Here is a 26,857-nt window from a genome sequence, read left to right as displayed (position 1 = left end):
TCACTTTCTCTTTTTATTACTTTACATATACTCATACGCATCGATGTATTATTTAAATATGACATGTGGATTTATATGACGCTTATCTGCCGTTATCTCTTATTGAAATTCTTTTTTCAAATGGCATCCGTACACCGCGATATGCCTTAAACATGCCAGGGGCTTCGTTTTACCCATAATACGACAATAAAGTCCGAACACCTTCATGTAAGTTAAACACCCCGAACTTATAGCATTATATGCATCATCTCTGAATCATGTCTTGGGTCAAATGTTGGGTTTGCCCGGCTCCCATGTTTTGCTGCCTTACGTTCCGCTATATCGGCTAAGGCGGCACAGGGAGAACTACTGCGATTGTGTCCCGGTTCTTCCGGACGAGCACCTTAGTAGAGAAAGCCGAAAACTGACTGTCATGATACAGCGAGAGCTGGTCAGCTGTCCGAGAGGTTGTAAAATCTTTAAGGATTCCTCCCGCATAATGCCATAACCAATGCAGCGTGCGATGGATCGGCTTTTCTTCCGATCAGGTGCTTATAGAGCCCCTCGTGCGGTCTTCCGAACACCAGTGGTTGCGCCTACCTTCCTTTTCTAAAGCTCCTATGGCTAAGTGAGAGTGATAAAGACCTATAGTCCGATTGCCTGGTTTGTTTTGCTGAACACCTCCTTCGAAGGACCCAAAACTGGGATAAAGAGTGATCAGGTTTATCCCAAACACCCCCGTACTTCCTACGTGGGGGCAGAAGCCAACGACTGGCCAACTCTCAGGATTAATATATAAAACGGCCGCGCAGGAGGATAAACTTTTATATAACAGGCAATAAATAATAGAAATGACCTTGTTCAACATTACAAAGGATAACATGATTGTATTCATGGAAATATAATGTCCTTGGTGCATTGCTCCGCCGCAAGGCAGGATCCTTTCATGACACTTTCATAATATAACTCAGGCTTGCGGTGCTCCTTTCCCTCCGGCGGTCCCTCGGTCACCAGCTTTTCAGCATCCATCTTCCCCCAGTGCACCTTTGCGCGGGCGAAGGCCATTCGTGCACCCTCTATACAGACCGACCGCTTGATGACGTCTAGTCGAGGGCAGGCACTCGCAAGCCGTTTCACGAGCCCGAAGTAGCTGCCTAGAATCGGCTCAGCGGGCCATAGCCGGATAATCAAATCCTTCATGGCTAGCTCGGCCGCCTTCTGCAGTTCGATCGGCTGTTTCAGTTGGTCGGCAAAAGGCACCGGATAATTTGGTGCCAGATATTGTGACCAGAAGAGCTTATTCGTAGTGTTCCTTGGCATCAGATATGTTGTGTGGCAGCTCCGCAAACACCCCTGGAGAAATCCGAACTTAAGATTAAAAACATGATTTTCTCCCAAAATACTTGCCTTACGTGGAACAAGCCTTACCTGCGGCGATCTTCCTCGCCTCTTGGATCTCCTGTAGGGCACCCCGGGTTTCACCCTGGCATTGCATGCGGCCTGATGAGCCTTGGTAAGTTCGGATTCTTTCTCCGTTAGACTCTGCTCCAAGGCCTCGCATCTTCTCACGACCTCTTGAAGCTCTTGCTCAGCTTCAATAACCCTGGCCTCGTGCTTCTCACGAAGAGCCCACTCTGCAGCTGCCTTTCCCTCGGCCTCAACAACAGCCTTCTTCAGAGCCTCGACTTCGGTCATCGCCCCTCGCACAAATCACAAAACATATTTTAAAATTCGTTCGCACTGAACGTGAGCAAGGTTTGGGCATGCCTTGTTTATCCTCCAACTGCCTTTTCAACCGGCCCAATTCTTCTGTGGCCCGCTCCAGACTTCGATTTAGTCCGGAGACCTCTATAGTACAAGAGGCGGCAGTCGCTACAATGCCTGTTTATACCAAAAGAGAGGTAAATGTCATCAAGTGAGTCTCCTGCGAACATAAATTTGATCCTCTGTCCGGTTCTTTCTCTCACCAAACAGTGTATCAAGGGCTACTATCTATACTGTGACACTCTTCGAAACTTCATAAAACATACCTCAAAGCCTCTTATAAGGCTAATACAGGCTTCATTCAACCCACTCTCCACAGATTGAATCTTCTCAATCACCGTACCCACAAGGGCACGGTGTTCATCAATGACGGATGCGCTTTTGAGCACCACCAATAAAGTATCCAACACCTCTGGTTAGACAGAGGTTACTGGTGGAACAGGTACACCCCCTCTAGCCAAGGGAGACCGCCTGCCTGACTCTGGAACCATATTGGTCTCCGGAATTGCGTCCGGCTAGGGCCGAATTCAAGATGGCTCCCGCCGCCGACACCCATGGGAGCCTTCCCTCTGTCGGCCCCTGAGGTTTGACCTCCTGGCACCACCTTGGCAATCTTCCCCCCTCCTTGGCCTTGGTCCTCCTGAGACAAAGCCTCGGTGTCATTCACATGTTTGGGGGAAGGGGCCTTCGGGGGTGTCCCGCTCTCCATAGCATCCGAGCCTAGCAAATCCTCCGACGAGGATTGCTCCGCGCGGGACCTCGCCGGACTGCAAAAAGTATGGCCCAGATGAAAATATTGTGCCATGATAAGTCTGGACGCATAAACATGTTCAGATTTTATATACTCACGAGTTCACCAGGGGTTGAGCCCTGGGTCCCCACTCTGGGCTGCTACAACGGTGGTGGACTCCTCTAGAAGAAGAGTTTTCCCTTCTTAGGTGACTCGACCTCCAATGATGCGGAGGCTGTCCTTTTCTTTCTTCCCCCCGCTGGGGATTTGTCTTCCTCCTCTTCCTCGTCCTCTTCGAAGGAAGAACGGGCATTGGAATCTTCGGATATCATGTCCGAGGCGCCACGACGACGGAGGCCGCCCCTGGTCTTCTGGGCCTCTCTCTCGGTCTTCTACTTCGGCGCCTTGTAGGGTGCCGGGACCAGCATATTCGTTAGAAGCGGGCCGGCTGGTTCTTCAGGTAGCGGGGCCGGACAATAGATCCGCCCTGCCTTATTCGTCCAGCCCTAGGATAGTTGTGGAAAACACATTAAGCGTTTCCCTTGGTTTATGCGAATAAAAATTATAATGGCTTACCGAACTTGCGGGGCGGGACAGGTGGTACCCGCGGTCCTCGGCTGAGTCCGGCCATGATTTGCCGGACTTAAAAAGCACCTTCCAGATATCTTTGTGTGAGGAGCAAAAGAGCTCTCGCAGGGTCTGGTGCTTGGCCGGGTCGAATTCCCATAAATTGCAAGCCCGATGTTGACAAGGAAGGATCCAGCGAGCTAACATCACCTGGACTACATTGACAAGTTTGATATCCTTGTCTTCCATATTCTTGACGTGCGTCTGAAGTGCCGACAGCTCGTCGAACGAAGACCAATCCAGGCCCTTCTTGGGCCAGGATGTAAGCCGCAGGGGGGCTCCGGATCGGAATTCAAGAGCAGCGGCCCATTTCGTGACGCGCGGCTCAGTGATGTAAAACCACTGCTGCTGCCACTCTTTAACGGAATCATTGAAAGTACCTGTTGGCCATGTGACGTTGGGCATCTTGCTCACCATGGCGCCTCCGCACTCGGCATGCTCACCGCCCACTACCTTGGGCTTCACATTAAAGATCTTCAGCCATAAGTCGAAGTGTGGTGAGATGCGGAGAAAGGCCTCGCACACGACGATGAACGTCGAGATGTTGAGGAAGGAATTGGGGGATAGATCATGAAAATCGATCCCATAGTAATACATGATGCCGTGAACGAATGGGTGGAGGGGAAACCTCAGTCCGCGGACAAAATGAGGGAGGAAAACAACCCTCTCGTGGGGTTCCGGAGTAGGGACGATCTGTCCTGCCGTCGGGAGACGGTGGCTGATTTTCTGGGCCAGGTACCGGCCTCCCGAAGCTTTTTGATATCCTTCTCCCGGACGGTGGAGGCCATCCATTTGCCTCCTGCTCCGGATCCAGACATTTTCGGAGGACCTTTGTGGTCGGAGAGGACGAACGCTTGGGCGCTGGGGCTCGAGCAGAAGGGAGTGGATAAACAGAAGGAGAAGGCGTGGGTGAAAAGGGGAGTCCTTATCTCCTTATAAAGGCGGCAGGGATCCAGCGCCTCCCCACTTGCCTGGTAAACTCATTTATTCGCCAAGCGTCGCTCTAAAGACGCGGTTGGATTACCCATACCCGTATTTGATGAGAATCCCGAGATAGGGGGACACGATCTCTGCCTCGATACGACATGCCCATAAAACTGCCTCGCATCATGCGCAGTAGCTGGTTAGGGAGAACGGTTCAAATAAAGACCGAATTGTGGCATGGTGTCACGTTAAGAAAAGTTGTCAGCGGATTGGATTTGTGGAAAATTGTACTCTCTACGGTGGTATGTGGAATATTTTTTGCAGAGCCAGACACGATCCTTGTATTCAAAATCTTCTATGGAGTATTCGGAGAAGGAACCCGCCTTGCAATGCCGAAGACAATCTGCGCGCCGGACTCATCGTCATTGAAGCCTGGTTCAGGGGCTATTGAGGGAGTCCTGTATTAGGGGGTCCTCGGACAGATGGAGTATATACTTTGGCCGGACTATTGGACTATGAAGATACAAGATTGAAGACTTCGTCCCGTGTTCGGGTGGGACTCTCCTTTGCGTGGAAGGCAAGCTTGGCAATTCGGATATGTAGATCTCCTCCCTTGTAACCGACTCTGTGTAACCCTAGCCCCCTCTGGTGTCTATATAAACCGGAGAGTTTAGTCCGTAGGACAAGAACAATCATAATCATAGGCTAGCTTCTAGGGTTTAGCCTCTATGATCTCGTGGTAGATCAACTCTTGTAATACTCATATCATCAAGATCAATCAAGCAGGAAGTAGGGTATTACCTCCATCGAGAGGGCCCGAACCTGGGTAAACATTGTGTCCCCCGCCTCCTGTTACCATCAGCCTTAGACGCACAGTTTGGGACCCCCTACCCGAGATCCGCTGGTTTTGACACCGACAGTAGTTTCCTAGGTCATGCTGGTTTCTATAGGAGGTTCATTAAAGACTTCTCTAAAATTTCTAGGCCTCTCACTAGTCTTTTGCAAAAGGATGTTTCCTTTTGTTTTTGATGATGATTGTTTAGAAGCCTTTGAAACACTCAAGAAAGCCTTAATATCTGCACCTATTGTTCAACCACCTGATTGGAACTTGCCTTTTGAAATTATGTGTGATGCTAGTGATTATGCTGTTGGTGCTATTCTAGGACAAAGAGTTGATAAGAAACTTAATATTATTCATTATGCTAGTAAAACTCTAGAAAGTGCTCAAAGGAATTATGCTACTACTGAAAAAGAATTCTTAGCAGTGGTGTTTGCTTGTGATAAATTCAGACCTTATATTGTTGATTTCAGAGTAACTGTTCACACAGACCATGCTGCTATTAAATATCTTATGGAAAAGAAATATGCTAAACCTAGACTTATTCGTTGGGTTCTCTTGTTACAAGAATTTGATTTACATATCCTTGATAGAAAGGGAGCTGAGAACCCCGTAGCTGATAATTTGTCTAGGCTTGAAAATGTGCTTGATGACCCACTTCCTATTGATGATAGTTTTCGCGATGAGCAGTTAGCTGCAATAAATGTTGCTACTGGTACTCCTTGGTATGCTGACTATGCTAATTACATTGTTGCTAAATATTTGTCACCTAGCTTCACATATCAACAAAAGGAAAACAATTCTTCTATGATTTAAGACATTACTTTTGGGATGACCCACATCTTTATAAAAAAGGAGTAGATGGTATTATTAGACGTTGTGTACCTGAGCATGAATAGGGACAAATCCTACTGAAATGTCACTCTGAGGCTTATGGAGGGCATCCTGCTGGAGATAGAACTACTCACAAGGTATTGCAATCTGGATTTTATTGGCCTACTCTCTTCAGGGATGCTGGTAAGTTTGTCTCATCTTGTAATGAATGTCAAAGAATAGGTAATATCGGTAAGCGTCAAGAAATGCCTATGAATTATTCACTTGCTGTTGAGCCTTTTGATGTTTGGGGATTTGATTACATGGGACCTTTTCCTTCCTCTAATGGGTATACACATATTTTGGTTGCTGTTGATTATGTTACTAAATGGGTAGAAGCTATTCCAACTAGTAGTGCTAATCACAACACATCTATTAAAATGCTTAAGGAAGTTATTTTCCCAAGGTTTGGAGTCCCTAGATACTTAATGACTGATGGTGGTTCACACTTTATTCATGCGGCTTTCTGTAAAATGATTGCCAAGTATGATGTTAACCATAGAATTGCATCACCCTATCATCCTTAGTCTAGTGGTCAAGTTGAACTTAGCTATAAAGAAATAAAATTAATTTTGCAAAAGACTGTCAATAGGTCCAGGAAGAATTGGTCTAAGAAATTAGATGATGCACTTTGGGCTTACAGAACAACTTATAAAAATCCTATGGATATGTCTCCTTATAAAATGGTTTATGGAAAAGCTTGTCATTTGCCTCTTGAGTTAGAATATAAAGCTTATTGGGCAATTAAAAAACTCAATTATGATTTCAAACCTACTGGTGAAAAGAGGTTATTTGATATAAGCTCATTAGATGAATGGAGAACCCAAGCTTATGAAAATGCAAAGTTATTCAAAGAAAAAGTTAAAAGATGGCAAGACAAAAGAATCCAAAGGCATGAGTTTAAAGTTGGAGAATATGTTCTTTTGTACAACTCACGTTTAAGATTTTTTGCAGGAAAGCTCCTCTTGAAATGGGAAGGCCCCTATGTCATTAAGGAGGTTTACTGCTCCGGACTTTGGAACCATCAAAATAAATAATTTTGATGGCACTAACCCGAAGGTTGTCAATGGGCAACGAATAAAGCATTATATCTCAGGTACGCCTATTAATGTTGAAAGTAATATTATCCAAACTTTGACACCGGAAGAACACATAAAAGAGTCCTTCCAGAACACTCCAGAATTGTGAAAATAAGGAGGTACATGATACGGTAAGTAAGAGGACTACGAAAAATCTGCAAAAATATTTTTTTATCAGTTTTCGAATATTTTAAAATTTTGGAAATAAAGAAACTCCCAGGAGGCGTACCCTGGTGGGCACAAGACATCAGGGTGCGCCAAGCGGGTTGTGCCCACCTGGGACACCTCGCGTACTCCATTTTTCTACCATATACTTGTCCTGCAAGATAAAAAATGTCACATCCCTAGTTCTAGTATGATCCTAGGCTTGCTTTGTGCATCATGTTTAAATTTCAAATAAATTTGAAATGGGGAAAGTTGCAAACCCTAGCACCAAAGTTTTCTCCAATAGGTTCAACTTTAAAATGGATTTTCAATGAACCCAAAATGCTATTCAAAAATGTTCATGCTCTTTGGATAATGTTGGGAACAACAACCAGAGGTGACGCACATTTTTGCTACACATTTTGGATTTTTGAATCAATGCATAAATATTTGATTTGGAGCTGTTTAAATTATATAAATATTATAATGGCTCCAAAAATGTTGGGAATTGGTGAGGGCCTCTGGAATATTATATCTAGATGCCACAAATATTTTCAGCATTTATGGAAATGTTTTAACATTTCTTTTAGATACAAAACAAATGTCAGAAATAGAAAAAGAAAACAAGAAATAAGAAAAGACTTACCTGGCGCTCACCTGGCAGCCCATCTGGCCGGCCCAGCCCACCAGGGGTAGGGAGGTCTTCTTCCTCCCGCCAGGAGGACGCCGAGCGCGTGGCCGACGCGCGCCGGCGCATGCCCGGCGATCTCCTGCTTCCCGCCGCTGCCTCGACGCTCTGGAGATGCCACGTGACCCCCTGGAGCCGTATGGATCCCCCACACCTCCTCTTCCCTCCTCTGTCTCGCTCTCCCCCTCTGTCCCGAGCGCACCGGAGAGCACCGCCGTGCGCCACTGCGGCCATCGCCTCTCCCTTGTTCCCTTGAGCAGTCTAGAAGATCCGCCTCGTCGCCCTAGTCTTCTCCGCCGGGCCACGCGTTGCTGGACGCCTTGAAGCATCGTCCCCGACCCCTTCATCCTCCTTGGGTCGCCGGAGATTCGCCTCGCCGCCCCGCTCGCTCCGACACCTCCCCAGCCCCGCCGTATGCACCGGAAGACTCGCCGTGAGCCACCGAATCGCTCCCCTCTGCCTTTTTCTTCACGCACGCCCCGTAGCCGCTGCCCCGCGAGCACCCGAAGCCGCCGTCCGCCATGGCCGGCGAGCTCCGTTCCCCTGAGCCCCTCCGCTCCTGCTAGTTGCTCCTGCGGGCTCCTGTTGCCCATTAGGTGCTGCCTAGCACCCCCCGTTCGCTTGCCTCGCGCTGCAGCCGCAACCCCGCATCAACCGAGCTCCGGCCGCCGCCGCGAGCCCTCCTCCGGCGAGCTCCGTCCACCCCATGGCCTCCCACCTGCTCCGTTAGATGCGCGCGAGCGCCAGCCACCCTCAGCACCCATCCGCGCGTCGAATGGACGCCGGAGCAGTGTTTCCGGCGAGCGTCCGCCGCGGTTTTGCTCGTCGCCGGCCGAACTCCGGCGAGGCTGATGTGGCGGCTTAATTAGCGCTAATCCCACAGCCTAATCCCCCCTGAGACTGACAGTGGGCCCCAGAGCCTAGTCAAACCCTGGTCAGTGCGGGTTTGACCCGGGGTTAACCCTAGTGTCACTGACGTGTGGCCCCCACACGTCAGGTTTGACCTGGTCAGCCCTGCTGACGCCTCTGTGATGTCACGCTGATGCAGTAATTGATTTCTGGATTTTACATAATTCAGAGAATTCCAGAAAATAGTTAAAACTTCTAAAAATCATAGAAATTAAACCGTAGCTCAGAATGAAATAATTTATATATGAAAAATCATCAGAAAAATGCAAGGAATCCATTTATTCCAGTTTCATGCATGAAAAACCAACTTGTACTTGCTGTATAAGTGAAAACGTAATAATGGCATGTTATCTACTTAATTTGGGGTTTGCATATGAACCCTTGGTTCGTATGGACTCCAACCAAATTGATGCTAGATGCATTAGGGCAAATCATAGCATCTTTGAAATGTCATCTTCATGCATCGTATTGTTGCATATGGTTGTTTATTGATTGCCGGCACCGTCCCTTCTCGATAGGTTCTACTCCGGAAGGTGTCCCGAGTACCTGTCTGAGGAGCAGTGCTTCTTCGTGGAGCTATCAGGCAAGCAAACCCCCTTGAGCATCTTGATAAATCCCACTCTCTCGCTCCTGCTCCTTTTACTGTATTAGGACAACAACGATTCAAACTGCTACTTTCTGCTACGGTAGCTGAACCCATTCCTCTGCATGACCTGTCATTGCCACAGTAAATAGTTGAAAACCCTCTAGCATGAGTAGGAGTTGCTTGAGACTTGATGTGCCTTCTCATCCATGCTTGATTTCTTTATGCCAGCTATGCTTAGAGTTGTGTCAGGTCTGATTCATCGGGAATGAATCGGAGTGGTGAACATGTAATATCGATAAAGGCTAAGTGTGTGAACACGTTTTGGTAAAGGCAGCAATGAGAGGCCATGTAGGAGTACATGGTGGGTTGTCTCATTGGAACCGTCCCTAAGCACTGAGTTTCGTGTATGTTATCCAAGTCCAGTTACTACCACACATTGGGTTCTGGTCATCCGGCCCCTCTCGGCTTATTAATCCACTTGATCTCTGTCCAGGAGTTGCAACTAGTTTCTGGCGTTTGTAGGTAGTGCTACTTGTCTACCAGGTGGTGTCCGACGGGACGGGCTTGGGACAGACTAGGCACCGTGGCACGGTGTACCAAGTGGCACCCGGATGGTGGGCTTGGGAACCCTGCACACATCATTTGGGGCCGTACTGGAGACTTCGGCCGGAACTCCTTGCGGATGGAACTCGAATAGACGATAAACCTGGACGAGAGACTTGTGTGGTTAGTCAGGTCGTGGACGACACCCTCGCCCGGCTTCCGCTTGAAGGTTGCCGAGGTACATGACGTGTACAGGGCTATAAGTGGAGAGAGCGTGTGTGAAGAAGTACACCCCTGCAGGGTCAATATTATCTATTCGAATAGTCGTTTTCCTCGGATATGGAAACTTGGAGGACTTATGTAGTACATAGACAACTTGAAGTGGATACTCTAAAATACGCAAGATAAGTGTGAGTGCTATGGATGGCCTTCTCGTAGGGAGACGGGAACGGATCCATAGTGGATTATTGATATGGCGAATATGTGGACTCGTGTGCGTCTTCTCACCTCAAAGAAGTTTCTGATACTCGTAGTATAGGTTAGCCACTGAGTCAAAGCTGGCTTGCTGCTGTTAAAACTCCACCACCCCCTTTGTTGATAATGTTGCATATGTAGATAGTTCTGATGTAAGACTTGCTGAGTACCTTTGTACTCATGTTTGCTTATTTATGTTTTGCAGTTGGTTACACTAGTGACTTCGACGAGTAGCTTGTATCCCAGCTACAATCTTGTACCCTTGGGAGGGTCGTGTTTAGTCAGGCTTCTTAGTCTTTTCCTTTTGTAGTTGTCTGTACTCAGACATGTAATGCTTCTGTTGCTTGTATGCTCTGAATGATGGGTCATGAGACCCCTGTTTGTATTGAATGCTATGTGGCTCTTCTGGGCCTTTATCTATATGAGTTTGAGTTATGTTGTGATGCCATGTTGTACATCACATATTTGCATGTTATGCGTACGTGTAACGTGTATTGCTATGTGTGGGATCCGACAACCTAGTTGTTTACCTCTGGTAGCCTCTCTTATGGGGAAATGTAGTCTTGTGCTTCCATGAGACATAGTAGTCCCCTACAGCCCGGTTCACCGGAGTCCTGCTAGCCCAGCACTTCTGCTCCGGAACACTTGACTGGCTGGCATGTGATTCACTTCGTTCCTGTGTCTGTCCCTTCGGGGAAATGTCACGCGGTGACATCCGGAGTCCTGCCTAGCCTGCTACAGCCCGGGTTCCCGGAGTCCTGTTAGCCCTGTGCTACAGCCCGGATTCATACGCTGTTGACCGACATGCTTGAGGTTGATTCATGTATGCCTGTCCCTGTAAGTTAGTGCTACTTTGGGTTCACGACTAGTCATGTCGGCCCGGGTTCTCTGTCATATGGATGCTAGCGACACTATCATATACGTGAGCCAAAAGGCGTAGACGGTCCCGGGACAGGTAAGGTGGCACCCGTGGGAATACTGTGCGTTAGGCCGCAAAGTGATATGAAGTGTTACATGCTAGATCGGTGTGACTTAGGATCGGGGTCCCGACAAAAAAAATCTATATATACTTCCCGAATCTGTTGATCACTGTATCACGGAGAAATCCTCTGTTCTCTTTTTCCTTGTTGTTTCCTGTCAGATCCCATCTACCCTGGCCTTTTCAAGCTCCTCCAAGGACATGATATCTCCGTCACCACCAAAAGGAGAGTTGAGTATCGGGTATGGGCACTCCCCTTGGCTTCCGCCAAGCTTGGGGGAGGTGCCCCGACATCGTATCATCCCACTATCTTTTTGCTTTTATTTATCTTAGTTCAATCTTTTGCTTTCAGTTGAAATAAAGTTTAGTTCAATCCCTTCTTATTTTGAGAGTTTTCTTAGTGATCTATCCCTGTAACCGTGTGCAAGTTATATAACAAAGTTAGTTTTAGTTTTTGCTTTTGCTTTCTTTACTTTCATGTTGCAAATGAAGAAAAGAAATAAGGAAGAAAGAAAAAGAGAAAGGAAATAAATGAAGAAAGGAAATAAATAATGAAAAGATTATATACTAATCCTATGTAAATAATGAAAAGATTATATACGGCACCACATAAGGAAAAGTATAGGTAGAAAATTTTATTAGAGACTGACAAACATAACATTAGTCAATGATGCAACTCAAGAAAGAATTAATAAGGGAAGAGAAGATTCACATATAGATATACTATCCTATAAATCTTTTTTGACTGTGAGCCCTCATCAAAATATTATATGACAAAATTGTTGACGTTGGACAAGGAAGACAACTTAGTGGTTTATGTTTGTTTATATTGACATAGAAGTCATATTGTCATAGATTCTTTAACATGTGATGCTTGCCCCTATCTTTGCTAGCCAAAAATTCTGTACTAAGTAGAAATACTACTTGTGCATCCAAAAACCCTTAAACCCAAATATTTTTCAAGTGTCCACCATACCTACCTAGGGATTGAGCAAGATCCCTCAAGTAAGTTGTCATCGGTGCAAAAAGGCAATAAAAATTGCTTCTAAATTGTGACATCATTTAGTGTAAGAAAAAAATGAGCGTTGTACGAACTTGGATGACAAAGAATAAAAGCGACAAACTGCATAATAAAGGTTGTCATCTTAAGGGGCAATACAACGTGACGTTCTCTTGCACTAAGGGATTGAACATACAAACAAATAAGCGCATGGCAACCTCTGCTTCCCTCTACGAAGGGCCTATCTTTTACATTTATGCAAGGAGTCAAAGTTTTCTCTCTATTCCTTTTATTTTTATCTTTTGGCAAGCATCATGTGGTGAGGAAAGATCTAGGCACATATGTCCAGTTGAATATAGATATCATGAGTTATTATTGTTGACATCACCCTTGAGGTGAGTATGTTGGGAGGCGAAACTATAAGACCCTATCTTTCTATGTGTCCGATTGAAACGTTTTGCTCATGGGTACAAGGTGAGTGTTAGCACTCATAGAAGACTATATGATGGTTGAGTATGTTGACTTGCCTAAAGGCTCCGACACGTGACTCTTCCTGAAAAGATGATGAATTGTAGTTGCAAAATTGTCGGTGTACAAAAGTAGGGGCCTTTCTGTACCCCTTTACTTGTGCAGGGGCAGTCGTAGCCACACCTATACGGTCATGCTTGGCGCGGTAGAGGAAGGAAAGATACAAGGCTACTGAGGCAGCACTCAAATCAGAGGCATGAAGAGCAAAGGGGCAAGATGGATCTCCCTCAGCAACACCCTTGCCGGGGCGGCCTACATAGCCTTGGCAAGAGCCTTACCGGGGCAATTAGCCCCACACCAGTGAGGCCGCCACCCTTGAGCCTAAGAGCTCTGACACCATTGATAACGTCAAGACCAAGACTCGGGGGTGCCCGCATGGTGGCATGTAGTCTTTGTGAAGACCAAGGGCCTGCTAGCCTAGATAAGAACGAGAAGACGAAGATCCCCGGCAAGATCCTTGCCGAGGACGGCCATGAGGCCTCAGCAAGACCCTTGCCGGGGGCATCTACAAGGCCATGGCTAGGCCCGCACCCACCAACGTCTCTCTACCCCACGGCCGTTCTGACGCGGGAACCAGCCCGTCAACTAGGCAAGCGCCTGCATGGCAGCATGCAGCTTCTAGGCCAACTAGTCAAGCACCTGCGTGGTGGCATGCAGATCTTCGTGAAGACCCTGTCACTGCACCAGCTCAGGAACTAGCCAGCCAGCATGGCGCTGCATGCCTCATCAGCTTGGATGCGCGTCGAAGCAAGGCGAGGCAACAACGGATGGGACGAGCTTCGTTGCCGTCCCTGATAAAGCAAGAGGGCATGAAGGTAGCGCATTAAATGCGTTTGTCCTACGGTGCCAGGCAATAAACTTGTACACTGTAGATACTTTCCACCTCCTATGTGCCACTGTGGTGACCCCTTTGACATCTAAAAGGAGGCCCGAGGCATATTGTGGAAGGATTGGGACTTTTTGGACTGGGCATGCACCGCAGCTAGTTCAAGAGCTCAAGAATACCAAATATACACAGACAAGCAGGACTAGGGTTTTACGCATCATTTGCGGCCCGAACCTAGGTAAAACTCCCCTCGCGCTAATCTTTTAGACCTGCTCTTTGCGCAGCCCCACGCCCCGCCAACCGTAGAAAGGGATTCCCTGGGATCCCATAGGTGTCGTTTCCCCCGACATATTTGGCGCGCCAGGTAGGTGGCGTAGGCTGTGAAAATCTGGTCTAGAAGTCAAGTCATTGACTACTTCATCGCGATGGCTTAGAAGGAGAGGGCAACAGCAACCAGCCACACTCCGGTGCCATCATCCAGGCGAGCGGTGTCGTCTTCAGCTACAACAACCATCCGTGTGGCGATGAAAAGATAAGTCACGTAAAACCTTGAGCCTTTTCCCCTTTTATAGGGTTATTTTCCTTGAATGATCTTGCTCCTTCTATGGAGAACCTGCACGCAAAGGAACCCTTCCGCTATTGGCAACACCCTTGTTCTGTTTCGAGTCCGCTCAATAGTTCAAGCGGCTGCGTCGAGAATGGCAAGGTGGCCTGCCCGACAGCAAGTGCCCCCCCGACATGCTGCTAAGATCTGTTCCTCAAAGCGCCACAACACGGGTTTACGCGCCGGCAAACCTATCCAACTAAGCATAGGGTGCGTACATACAATGAAAGATCAAACAGGAAGATAGCACGCACTATTTCAGAATACTGCAAAGTTATATTACATCAATGGTTGCCACGGTTCTAACTTAAGATAAAATTGTCTTGGTCATGAACTCACAGCGGCAATGAGAAATGGGGTGGCTAGTCCCGACGCTGGCCCTCCACCCTCTTGACTCCTTTAATGCAGCTGATGATGGGCTCGATACGCTCTTCGAGCGTCGTGAGGTCCGCATCCTCCGGCAAGCTCTCAAGCGCGTTGGCGAAGTCGATGCTGGGGGTTCCAGAATGCCACCTTGGTGAGCACCTTGGTCAGGCACCCCGGCAAAGCCTCCGGGCCTCATTGGCCAGATAGGTCGCTCGATTGGAGTGGAGCTGCTCCAGGGCATCGAGGACGCGCTTGAAGAAAAAGGTCAGCCTAGCATTGGGGCTTGTGTTCGCCTCCTGGGAGTACTTGACATCTGGCATGCCCATGACAGCCAGCTGCGTGGTGAGCTTCTCTGCAATGTCGATGAGACGGTCGATCCAGAGATTTACGCTGCCCACATAGTCCTTGTGGGTAGCAGCGTCATCCTTCCGCAGCTGCCTCTCGCTCTCAAGGGCCTTGGTCAGGGTCTCCTCGCGGGCCATGACCTCCAAAAGAGTCCCTTCCAAGGTGTCCAGTTTTAGCTTCAGACCATCTATGGAGCCGTTGGCCTCAGAGAGCAGCTTGGTCTTGTCGAAGATGGCGACCTGCAAATCCGCCAGAGTGCGGTTGGCCGTGTCCCTCTCCTCCGTCAGCTCCAAGATCTCCTTCTTCAGTCCCTCCCTCTCCAGCTCCAGCTTCTCCACCTTGTCGGCTTAGTCCAGGGCCATAGCATCAAGTGCATTTTTGTGCTTCTGCTCCAGCTCCTGGGTCCGCTGCGCGATGATCTTCCCAATTTCCTCATCCTTGCCGTGGAGCATGGCGGCAAGCGCCTGCTCACGGGAAACGAGGTCCTCCTCTAGAGTGTCTAGTAGAGCTTACTGCTGCCTCCAGTCAGCTTCATCCTTGGCGTCTTGTTCTTTCGCCGCCTCTTGGGCCTTCTTGATGTTGGCCTACTTCAGGAGGAGCTCTCGCTTGTGCTCATCCAGCTCACCCGGGGCGACCCTCAGTTCCTCCCGGGCCTTGCCGAACTAGACTTGTGTCTGAGCGATGCGCTCCTAAAAATCCACTTCCGCCTTGTCCACAGCCGCCATCCTAGAGTTCACCTTATCCTGGGAGGCACGGTGAAGCGCCTGAAGCTTCTCGGAATTGGCGCTCATGGCCTGGAGGAGCTGCTCCTCTTGGGAACCACCGCTGCTGGCGCTTGGTTCGTCAACAACCTGGAGCCCAGCGGTGGCGAGGGCCTCATCATCGAAAACCTCCCCTTCGGCTGGTGAAAGCACAAGTGCTCCCTAGGTGGTTTTGATAATTGATGACAACATATCTCTTGTTGGACTAACATTTCTATCTAGCATGTTTCAGATAAGTTCAACAATGGAGTGGCATGGATTAAAGGTTGTGGGAACTCCTTCAAGATGCTAAGGACAAAGGATTGGCTAAAGCTTCAAGCTCAAGACTCTTCATTTTACATTTTAGTGATCCAAGATCACATTGAGTCCATAGGAAAAGCCAATACTATCAAGGAGGGATGAGGTGTTGCTTAATGAGCCTCTTGCTTCATGTGCTTAGTGATATGCTCCAAAACCCTCAACTACTTTCCCATATCCACATATGACCTAAACCCTAAGCCAAACTCGGTCTTACCGATTCTTCCTATCCGGCGCCACCGAGTTTCACTTGTCATAAGCCACTGCCAAACCCTAATCAGTTCGGTCTCACCGATGGGATCTTGGTCCCACCGAGATGGGCTTGCAAACTCTCTGTTACCCATTGCAATATTCTCGGTCCCACCGAGATATGCAATCGGTTCCACCGAGTTTGCTTGATCAAATCTCAGTTTCACTTATTACCCAAATCAGTCCCACCGAGTTTGAGTAATCAGTCAAACCGAGTTTTGGACTTACCCTAACCCTAGCACATCGGTCCCACCGAGTTGATCCAGTCGGTCCCACCGAAATCTCTAACGGTCACTAGGTTTACATTTTCGGTCCGACCGAGTTTATTGATTCGGTCCCACCGAGATTGGAAAACTGTGTGTAACGGTTGGATTTTGTGTGGAGGCTATATATACCCCTCCACCTCCTTCTCATTCGAAGAGAGAGCCATCAGAATGCACACACCATTCCAACTCATATGTTCCGAGAGAGAACCACCTACTCATGTGTTGAGACCAAGATATTCCATTCCTACCATATGAATCTTGATCTCTAGCCTTCCCAAGTTGCTTTCCACTCAAATCTTCTTTCCACCAAATCCAAATCTTATGAGAGAGAGTTGAGTGTTGGGGAGACTATCATTTGAAGCACAAGAGCAAGGAGTTCATTACCTACACACCATTTGTTACTTCTTGGAGAGTGGTGTCTCCTAGATTGGCTAGGTGTCACTTGGGAGCCTCCGACAAGATTGTGGAGTTGAACCAAGGAGTTTGTAAGGGCAAGGAGATCGCCTACTTCGTGAAGATCTACCGCTAGTGAGGCAAGTCCTGTGTGGGCGATGGCCATGGTGGGATAGACAAGGTTGCTTCTTCGTGGACCCTTTGTGGGTGGTTGCTTCTTCGTGGACCCTTCGTGGGTGGAGCCCTGTGTGGACTCGCGCAACCGTTACCCTTGGGTGGAGCCCTGTGTGGACTCGCGCAACCGTTACCCTTCGTGGGTTGAAGTCTCCATCAACGTGGATGTAGGATAGCACCACCTATCCAAACCACGGGAAAAACATCCGTGTCTCCAACTGCGTTTGATTTCTCTAAACCCTTCCCTTTACATTCTTGCAAGTTGCATGCTTTACATTCCGCTGCTCATATACTCTTTGCATGCTTGCTTGATATGTATTGTGTGTGTTGAAATTGTGCCTAAACTCCACTTAAACCGAAAAAGCTTAAAAATTGCAACTCTAGCATTAAGTGTCTAATCACCCCCTCTAGACACATCTACTTCTAGATCCTACAAGTGTTATCAGAGCTTTGGTCTCCATTGCCTTGGTTTAATCACCATTGGAGGAAGATGGATGTGTCTACATTAGGGAGTCTTAGACATAGAGTGCCTATTCTTGAGGGAGAGTATTTTCACGAGTGGAAAAATGAGATGCTTGTAATCTTCAATCAATATCATTTGAACAAGTATATTGCTAGCCCTTGTGCACCCCATATTGATCCCTTGCATCCTACCCTAGATGAAGATATTGACATGATTCGCAATCTTAGAACTATTGAGCTCATCATTAGAGGATTGCCCAAAAATTTGATTGCTAGTTTGCCTACTCACAATTGTGCCTATACCATATGGAAATTTCTTGAGGAACGATTTCCCGATTATTCCTTGAAAACTTTGGATGAAATTCTCCATAAATCTATTGCCTTGAGTAAGATGAACTCTAGTGATCCTAGTTTTGGTAAATGTCTTTTTGAACTTGCCAATCTTAAGCATGCTAAAGGAGATATTGGAATCATTAATGATATCATATTCAAAGCTATAAGAATTCATAAAAGTGACCACTTTGATAATCATTTATCTAATGAATTACCCTCTCTAGGAAATGATGAGTCACAAGATCATGATGAACATGAATATTATGATGATGATGATAGTGACTTCGATCTTGATGATGCAATGAGACATTTTGGTCTTATGGCAAATCTTTGGGGATATGAATCAGGAGGAAAGGAATGGGTTCTTGATAGTGGATGTACTGATCATATGACCGGAGATGAAGAGATGTTTCGTGAGCTTGCTGAAAATGACGGCCCTCGAAAATATGTCACCTTTGGTGATAATTCGAAGGGTAAAGTGGTTGGCCTTGGTAAGGTGGCCATCTCACATGATAGTTCCATTCAAAATGTCATGCTCGTTGAGTCTCTTGGCTACAACTTACTTTCAGTATCTAGACTTGCTGATTTCGGTTTGAATGTCCTATTTACTACGGTAGATTGCCAAGTATTTCGTCGAGACAATCATAAAATGGTCTTTACGGGTATGCGTAGAGGTGATCTTTACATTGTCGATTTCTCTAAAAAGGCACAACCTAAAACTTGCTTTGTTGCTAAATCCTCAAAAGGTTGGTTGTGGCATAGACGACTAGGTCACGTTGGCATGAGAAACCTTGACAAGCTTATTAAAGGAAATCATATCCTTGGAGTTAACGATGTCATATTTGATAAGGATAGACTTTGCAGTGCTTGTCAAGCAGGTAAACAGGTTGGAGGAAGACATCCCGTGAAGAACATCATGACCACAAGGAGGCCACTCGAGCTACTTCACATGGATCTTTTTGGTCCCAACGCCTACAAGAGTCTCGGTGGAAATTCTTTTGGTCTAGTTATAGTTGATGATTTTTCAAGATTTACGTGGGTGTTCTTTCTTAATGACAAATCGCAGGTCCAGAAGATCTTCAGAAACTTCGCTAGGAAGGCCCAAAATCAGTTTGATGTGAAGATCAAAAAGGTTCGGAGTGACAATGGAACAGAGTTCAAGAACGCAAATGTGGACACCTTTCTTGACGAAGAAGGGATTTCACACGAGTTCTCGGCTACGTACACACCTCAACAAAATGGAGTTGTTGAGAGGAAGAACCGGACGCTCATCGAAATGGCAAGAACGATGCTTGATGAATACAAGACGCCAAAGCACTTTTGGGCAGAAGCGGTTGAGACAACTTGTCACGCAACAAATCGCTTATATCTTCACAAGCTACTCGGCAAGACGGCATACGAGCTCCTCACCGGTAACAAGCCTCAAGTTGGATACTTTTGAGTATTCGGCTCAAAGTGCTACATTCTTGATAAGCATCGTCGTTCAAAGTTTGCTCCTAAATCTCATGAAGGTTTTCTACTTGGTTATGGCTCAAACTCTCACACTTACCGTGTCTACAACAATTTCACCCGAAAGGTTGAAGAGACGGTAGATGTGAAGTTTGATGAATCTAATGGCTTGCAAGTTGAGCAATTGCCAATTGATGTAGGAGACAAAGACCCTTCAGAAGCAATTCAAGACTTGTCCATTGGCAAAATTCGTCCAACGGAGGTGAAGGAGAGTACTTCATCCGTCCAAGTGGAAGCTTCTACTTCACGACAAGGTGAACCAAGAATCGACACGGAAGCATCCACAAGTGGGACACACCAAGATGAAGAAAACGAGGAAGTACGTCAAGATGAACATCAACAACCTCCTTCTCCACCACGACAAGAGAACGACGACGTCAACAATGAAGAAGGCCAAGAAGAAGAACAAGATGAAGAAGATGTTCAATGAAGACCCAAGCAAAAGCTCTCACGAGTTTGAGCAAGAATTGCCAAAGATCATCCCGTCGAGCAAATCCTCAATGATATACAAACCGGGAGAATCACTCGCTCAAAAACTCGTTTAGCTAACTTTTGTGAAAACTATTCATTCATCTCTAGCATTGAACCAATGAAGGTTGAAGAAGCATTGGAAGATCCAGATTGGATAAACGCTATGCATGAAGAGCTACATAATTTTGAGAGAAACCAAGTTTGGACATTGGTTGAGAAGCCCGACAACAACCACAACATCATTGGTACCAAATGGGTGTTTCGCAACAAGCAAGATGAAGATGGACAAGTGGTTCACAACAAAGCACGTCTCGTCGCCCAAGGGTACACACAAGTCGAAGGTATGGACTATGGTGAGACATATGCTCCCGTTGCTAGACTTGAGTCCATTCGCATCTTACTTGCCTATGCTAATCACCATAATATCACCTTGTACCAAATGGACATTAAAAGTGCTTTTCTAAATGGTGAAATAGAGGAGGAAGTTTATGTCAAACAACCTCCCAGCTTTATCAATCCTAAGAAACCAAATCATGTTTACAAACTTCACAAAGCTCTTTATGGTCTTAAACAAGCTCCTAGAGCATGGTATAAATGCTTGACCAAGTTCCTTACTACAAGTGGTTTTGAAATTGGTAAAATTGATTCTACTCTTTTTACTAAAAGGGTTAATGGAGAAATATTTGTATGCCAAATTTACGTTGATGATATCATATTTGGTTCAACTAACCCTCTCTTTAGTGAAAAGTTTGGAAAGCTAATGTTAGAGAAGTTTGAGATGTCTATGATGAGTGAACTCAAATTCTTTCTCGGGTTGCAAATCAAGCAAACTAAGGAAGGTACATTTGTCTCTCAAACAAAGTACACCAAGGACTTATTCAAGAAGTTCAATATGCAAGAATGCAAAGGTATGTCTACACCCATGCCTACTAGTGGACATAATGATTTGACCAAACATGGTGAACCGGTTGATCAAAAGGTTTATCGCTCTATGATTGGTTCGTTGTTATACCTATGTGCTTCACGTCCCAATATTATGCTAAGTGTGTGCATGTGTGCATGATATCAAGCTGCTCCTAAAGATTGTCATCTTAAGGCTGTGAAAAGGATAGTGAGATACTTAATCCATACACCAAATTTTGGCATTTGGTATCCTAAGAGGTCTTCTTTCGATCTTGTTGGCTATTCCGACTCGGATTATGCCGGAGACAAGGTTGATAGAAAGTCCACTTCGGGCACTTGTCAATTTCTTGGTAGATCTCTTGTGTCTTGGTCTTCCAAGAAACAAAACTCGGTATCCTTATCCACCACCGAAGCGGAATACATTGCCGCTGGTTCATGTTGCGCTCAATTACTTTGGATGACCCAAACTCTTAAATATTATGGGATTTATGTGAAATATGTTCCACTGCTTTGTGACAATGAAAGTGCTATCAAAATTGGTCATAATCCTGTACAACATTCTCGAACTAAGCATATTGAAGTTCGTCATCATTTCATTCGAGATCATGTTGCTAAGGGTGACATCAATCTTAAGCATGTTCGAACAGACAAGCAATTAGCGGATATATTCACTAAACCGCTTGATGAGAAAGTGTTTTGCAGGTTGAGAGGAGAATTGAACATCATTGATGCTTCGAACTTGGAGTAGAAACTCCATTGGATACATGCAAGACATGAGCTTATGACTAATCCATGATACATCTCTTATGATAACTATCTTATGTCTTGGATATAATTGCACCTTGCATGTTGTCTAACCCATGTAGGTGCTTGGTTGAATCTAATTCCATGAGATTGCGACTCACTCATATCTTGAGCAATCTCTACATCACCAAGACTCTACACAATAGTGGTTGAAGACAAGGAAGCACAAAACCATACAACCATATCCTTTGACAAATTCTATATTATGCTTCATGATTGTCATTTTTGGATATACAAGTGCTTTTCCTTGCAAGAACTAACCCATGTAGGTAGATGAACTCAAACTCCAAATGGTGCTCCCAACTCTCGGTGAGCTACATCAACCTTGAGCACCCACACAAGTTCAACTACATGAGCAAGAACCACATCACCACCCAAGGTATGTTATTCCATCTTAGAGAAGCCTTACTCCAAGACATGAGTCAAAGCAACTCAACAAGATGTGAATACATCAAGATGCTTAAACGAAAAATGATAACCCCATTTTGAGCTTAAACGATGAGTATGACCTATGATCAAGTGTTCTCACTTGACTCCTAAGTCAATATACTCTAACATAGGTGACTATGTCACCGCCCAATTCTAGATGAAGTTCTCTTGTGTTATTTTCTGAGTTATTGCATTTGTCCCTTGCATATTTGTTTCCTTCTCTTCTACACACACAAAAAAAACTTCATCTAGAAACTTTCACTCTTTTCTTTTTGGTTTTTGTTCTGCATATTTCTACATCAAATTCCTTGCAAATCTTTCAGCTAATTCATTGCAAATCCTTGTGAGATCTTACTTGACTAGTGAGCTGAGGTGACAACTGTTTTTCTCCGTGATGAACTCGGTTTCACCGAATTGTCATTTTCGGTCCAACCGAATCCCTTCAGTACTACCGAAACATGCCACTCGGTGCCACCGATTTCGCAACAGGAAAAATGGTTTGCCACATATTCTATATTTCATCTGATCCAGCTCCACTCAATGAATCTTGTCCTCTACAAGCATCACAATTTTATTCCCTGCTTTGTACTGAATCTCAAGGACCAACCCTATTCGACGGATTCCAGGAAAAACCTTCTTGGAAATTAATGTCAAAGGGGGAGAGAGAGATCACATCAAAGCTTATCATCAGGGAGAGAGAGATCACATCAAAAGCTTATCACCTACAAAGGAGAAAGTACTAAGGGGGAGAGAATACTCAAGGATCCCATATATTAAGGGGGAGAAAGAAATCTCCAAGGGGGAGAGAATACTCAAGGATCCCAGATGCTTGATGTTCAAGGGGAGAGATGCCACATGTCTTTTTGGGGGAAAGACATGTTCGTATGAACTCATTTGAATTAAGTTCTATTCATATCTTTCAGCTCTGATTTTCTGTTTCCTATCTTCTCCCAATATCCCATGTACGATTCAGGGGGAGCAAGACACCTAAGGGAAAGAAATCAGTCAAAATTCATTGCATATCTTTATTCTTGGGGACATGTTGAATCCAATGTGGTACCTTGTACTCACTCTCTACATGTCATCCCAGTCTTGGTACTCTTGTGGTTTCCTTTGTTTGCTCTGGCTAGTGGACGTACCTGTGTTATCTAACCTTGTTTGTGCAGGTTCATTCCATCCTAAGCCAACTCAAGACCACAAGGTAAGTATATGCATCAAAATCATGAGTATGAGGAGTTCTTGCTTATGTACATACTGTTTGCAAGAAGGACTCATGACCATGAAGGTATTTTCCTTGATAATCTTTTGCTCTGATGCATATGGCCAAGATGCATGTAACACATTGCCTACTCTGTCATGGTTATGCTCTCACATGTCTCTATATTTCATATTTACATGAGTGCATACATGTAAGGGGAGCCTATGTTTGTTACATGTCCTTCCAAAGCTTTACTTGCTATTCTTTATATCTTTATCTAAAGCTTTGATGTATGTTGCCATCAATTACCAAAAAGGGGGAGATTGAAAGCACAAGTGCTCCCTAGGTGGTTTTGATAATTGATGACAACATATCTCTTGTTGGACTAACATTTCTATCTAGCATGTTTCAGATAAGTTCAACAATGGAGTGGCATGGATTAAAGGTTGTGGGAACTCCTTCAAGATGCTAAGGACAAAGGATTGGCTAAAGCTTCAAGCTCAAGACTCTTCATTTTAGTGATCCAAGATCACATTGAGTCCATAGGAAAAGCCAATACTATCAAGGAGGGATGAGGTGTTGCTTAATGAGCCTCTTGCTTCATGTGCTTAGTGATATGCTCCAAAACCCTCAACTACTTTCCCATATCCACATATGACCTAAACCCTAAGCCAAACTCGGTCTTACCGATTCTTCCTATCCGGCGCCACCGAGTTTCACTTGTCATAAGCCACTGCCAAACCCTAATCAGTTCGGTCTCACCGATGGGATCTCGGTCCCACCGAGATGGGCTTGCAAACTCTCTGTTACCCATTGCAATATTCTCGGTCCCACCGAGATATGCAATCGGTTCCACCGAGTTTGCTTGACCAAATCTCAGTTTCACTTATTACCCAAATCGGTCCCACCGGGTTTGAGTAATCAGTCAAACCGAGTTTTGGACTTACCCTAACCCTAGCACATCGGTCCCACCGAGTTGATCCAGTCGGTCCCACCGAAATCTCTAACGGTCACTAGGTTTACATTTTCGGTCCGACCGAGTTTATTGATTCGGTCCCATCGAGATTGGAAAACTGTGTGTAACGGTTGGATTTTGTGTGGAGGCTATATATACCCCTCCACCTCCTTCTCATTCGAAGAGAGAGCCATCAGAACGCACACACCATTCCAACTCATATGTTCTGAGAGAGAACCACCTACTCATGTGTTGAGACCAAGATATTCCATTCCTACCATATGAATCTTGATCTCTAGCCTTCCCAAGTTGCTTTCCACTCAAATCTTCTTTCCACCAAATCCAAATCCTATGAGAGAGAGAGTTGAGTGTTGGGGAGACTATCATTTGAAGCACAAGAGCAAGGAGTTCATTACCTACATACCATTTGTTACTTCTTGGAGAGTGGTGTCTCCTAGATTGGCTAGGTGTCACTTGGGAGCCTCCGACAAGATTGTGGAGTTGAACCAAGGAGTTTGTAAGGGCAAGGAGATCGCCTACTTCGTGAAGATCTACCGCTAGTGGAGGCAAGTCCTGTGTGGGCGATGGCCATGGTGGGATAGACAAGGTTGCTTCTTCGTGGACCCTTTGTGGGTGGTTGCTTCTTCATGGACCCTTCGTGGGTGGAGCCCTGTGTGGACTCGCGCAACCGTTACCCTTGGGTGGAGCCCTGTGTGGACTCGCGCAACCGTTACCCTTCGTGGGTTGAAGTCTCCATCAACGTGGATGTAGGATAGCACCACCTATCCGAACCACGGGAAAAACATCCGTGTCTCCAATTGCATTTGATTTCTCTAAACCCTTCCCTTTACATTCTTGCAAGTTGCATGCTTTACATTCCGCTGCTCATATACTCTTTGCATGCTTGCTTGATATGTATTGTGTGTGTTGAAATTGTGCCTAAACTCTACTTAAACCGAAAAAGCTTAAAAATTGCAACTCTAGCATTAAGTGTCTAATGACCCCCCTCTAGACACATCTACTTCTAGATCCTACAGCTGGTGCTCTGGTGCTTGCCGTTCCCGAGAGGCTGACAAACAGATCATCATCCACCTTCAAGTACTTGCCGGGGGCGGGGGCTGCAGGGGAGGAAGGTTGGTCATCGGCCACCCCCTCCCCGGCGGGCTCCTTGGCAGCCTCCTCGGTAGCAGCCTTGCCAGCCTCCCTGGCGGGCCCCTTGGCGGCCTCCTCGGCGGCACCCTTGCCGGCCTCCCCGGCAGCAGCCTCGTCGGGCTCCCCGGCAGGCCCCTTGCCGGCCTCCTCGGCAGCAGCCTTGGCGGCTTCCTCAGCCGCGATCCTGGTGGCCTCAGCTTCGGCATCCTTGGCGACCTCCTCGATGACAGCGTCGACGTCCACCTAGTCCGTCGAAGGAGGGTCTGGAAACCAAAAAGGAGAATAAAGCGGGGCCAAAATCATACTTCAGAACAATGAAACAAGAGAACACAGCGTAGCAAAGATGGTAGGGGACGGGAGGCAGGCAGCTTACCCGTGCCGAGTTGAGGAGAAGTGGTTCCCTCCCCGCCAACATTCGTTGCCGGGGTGGAGCCGCCAGTACCCATGCTTGCCTCCTTCTCCATGCGCGTGGGCTCAGTGGAAGGTGCCCTAGCCGGTGACGCTCCTCTAGGTGGCGTGGTCGACGGGGGCGGCGTGTCGAGGGTGACTCTCAGCGGCACCTCGTGTTGCCGCTCTCCTCTTGCGACCCCGGCAAGGTCAGCAGCAAGGAGGCACCCCCAACACCCGTCGACAGGGAGTGAATAATGAACTCATGCTGGGGGCTGAAGCGAGGGCTGCACCGAGGGCTGTTGTCCGGGCTGATCACCACCAATGCCGGCGTGCGCGGGGTGCTTGCCGGGGGCTGGACACCCATCGAAGCCTTGGCCCTCTTCGCCGCCCTCTGGGCTAGCATCTCCGTGTCGCTGCAAAGATAAGATCAAATCAGGGAAAGATGGCACGGGCAGAGGGTCAGGAAATGATGAGGGGCAAGATGTTTACTCATCCTCCTCCGTTGGCCTCCTCTTCCTCTTAGGGCTGAAGGACCCAAGGTCAAAGTCGGCCTCCGGGGCGGCGTCCGCAAGAGGGGGAGAAGGGGATGGGGTCCTACGCCACTTATATGAGGAAGAGGCGGCGACCGCGGCTTTCTTTGCTGCCACAACCCTCGTCTGTCCCGTGGGCTACGCCTGGGCCTGTTGCCGCTGCGCGGCCCTGCCGGGCCGGACCGACTCGCCGGAGCTAGCCCGCCACAGGATGCGTTTCCTCCCCGGGGCTGAGGAGTCATCCGCCTCGGTCTCCTCTTCGTCCGACTCCTCGACTGCTTCTTCCATGAGGGGAACCCCAACTCCGGCGCCGCTGGGTTCCTTGGCAGACCTCGTCCACTTGGCGAACTCTTTCTCTTCTTCATCCACGTGGGCCTCGTCCTCCATGGTGCTGAGGCTGCCGGCCTCCTCGGCAAGTGCTGCCTCCTCCGCCCTGGCGGCAATGTACGCCAGCTCTTCCTCGGTGGTGTCGCGAATGAGCCATGGCTCGTCGTGAACAGACCTCTCTGACAAGTTGTCGAAGAATGCCTGCACCAGCTCCGCCGTTGGCTCAACCCAAGTCGGATCGAGGCCGTGCGCGTTGAAAACCGGCATCATGGCAATGATGGCGGTCTGGCAAGAGTTGTTGTTCAACGGGACCACCCCCGCTGACAACCCGAACAGAGACTTCCCGGCCTTGGCAGCCTTGCCGGTCCTCTCGACCCTGCCGACCTCATCAACCTTGAGCTGAAAAATCCTCTGGCAAAGATGAGCATGCCGCAGCACCGTGAAGTTG

This window comes from Triticum dicoccoides, chromosome 6A (assembly GCF_002162155.2).
Source record: "Triticum dicoccoides isolate Atlit2015 ecotype Zavitan chromosome 6A, WEW_v2.0, whole genome shotgun sequence".
In the NCBI taxonomy this organism is placed as follows: Eukaryota; Viridiplantae; Streptophyta; class Magnoliopsida; order Poales; family Poaceae; genus Triticum; species Triticum dicoccoides.
The sequence above is the reverse complement of the archived record's forward strand: the minus strand, read 5'-3'. Positions refer to the sequence as shown.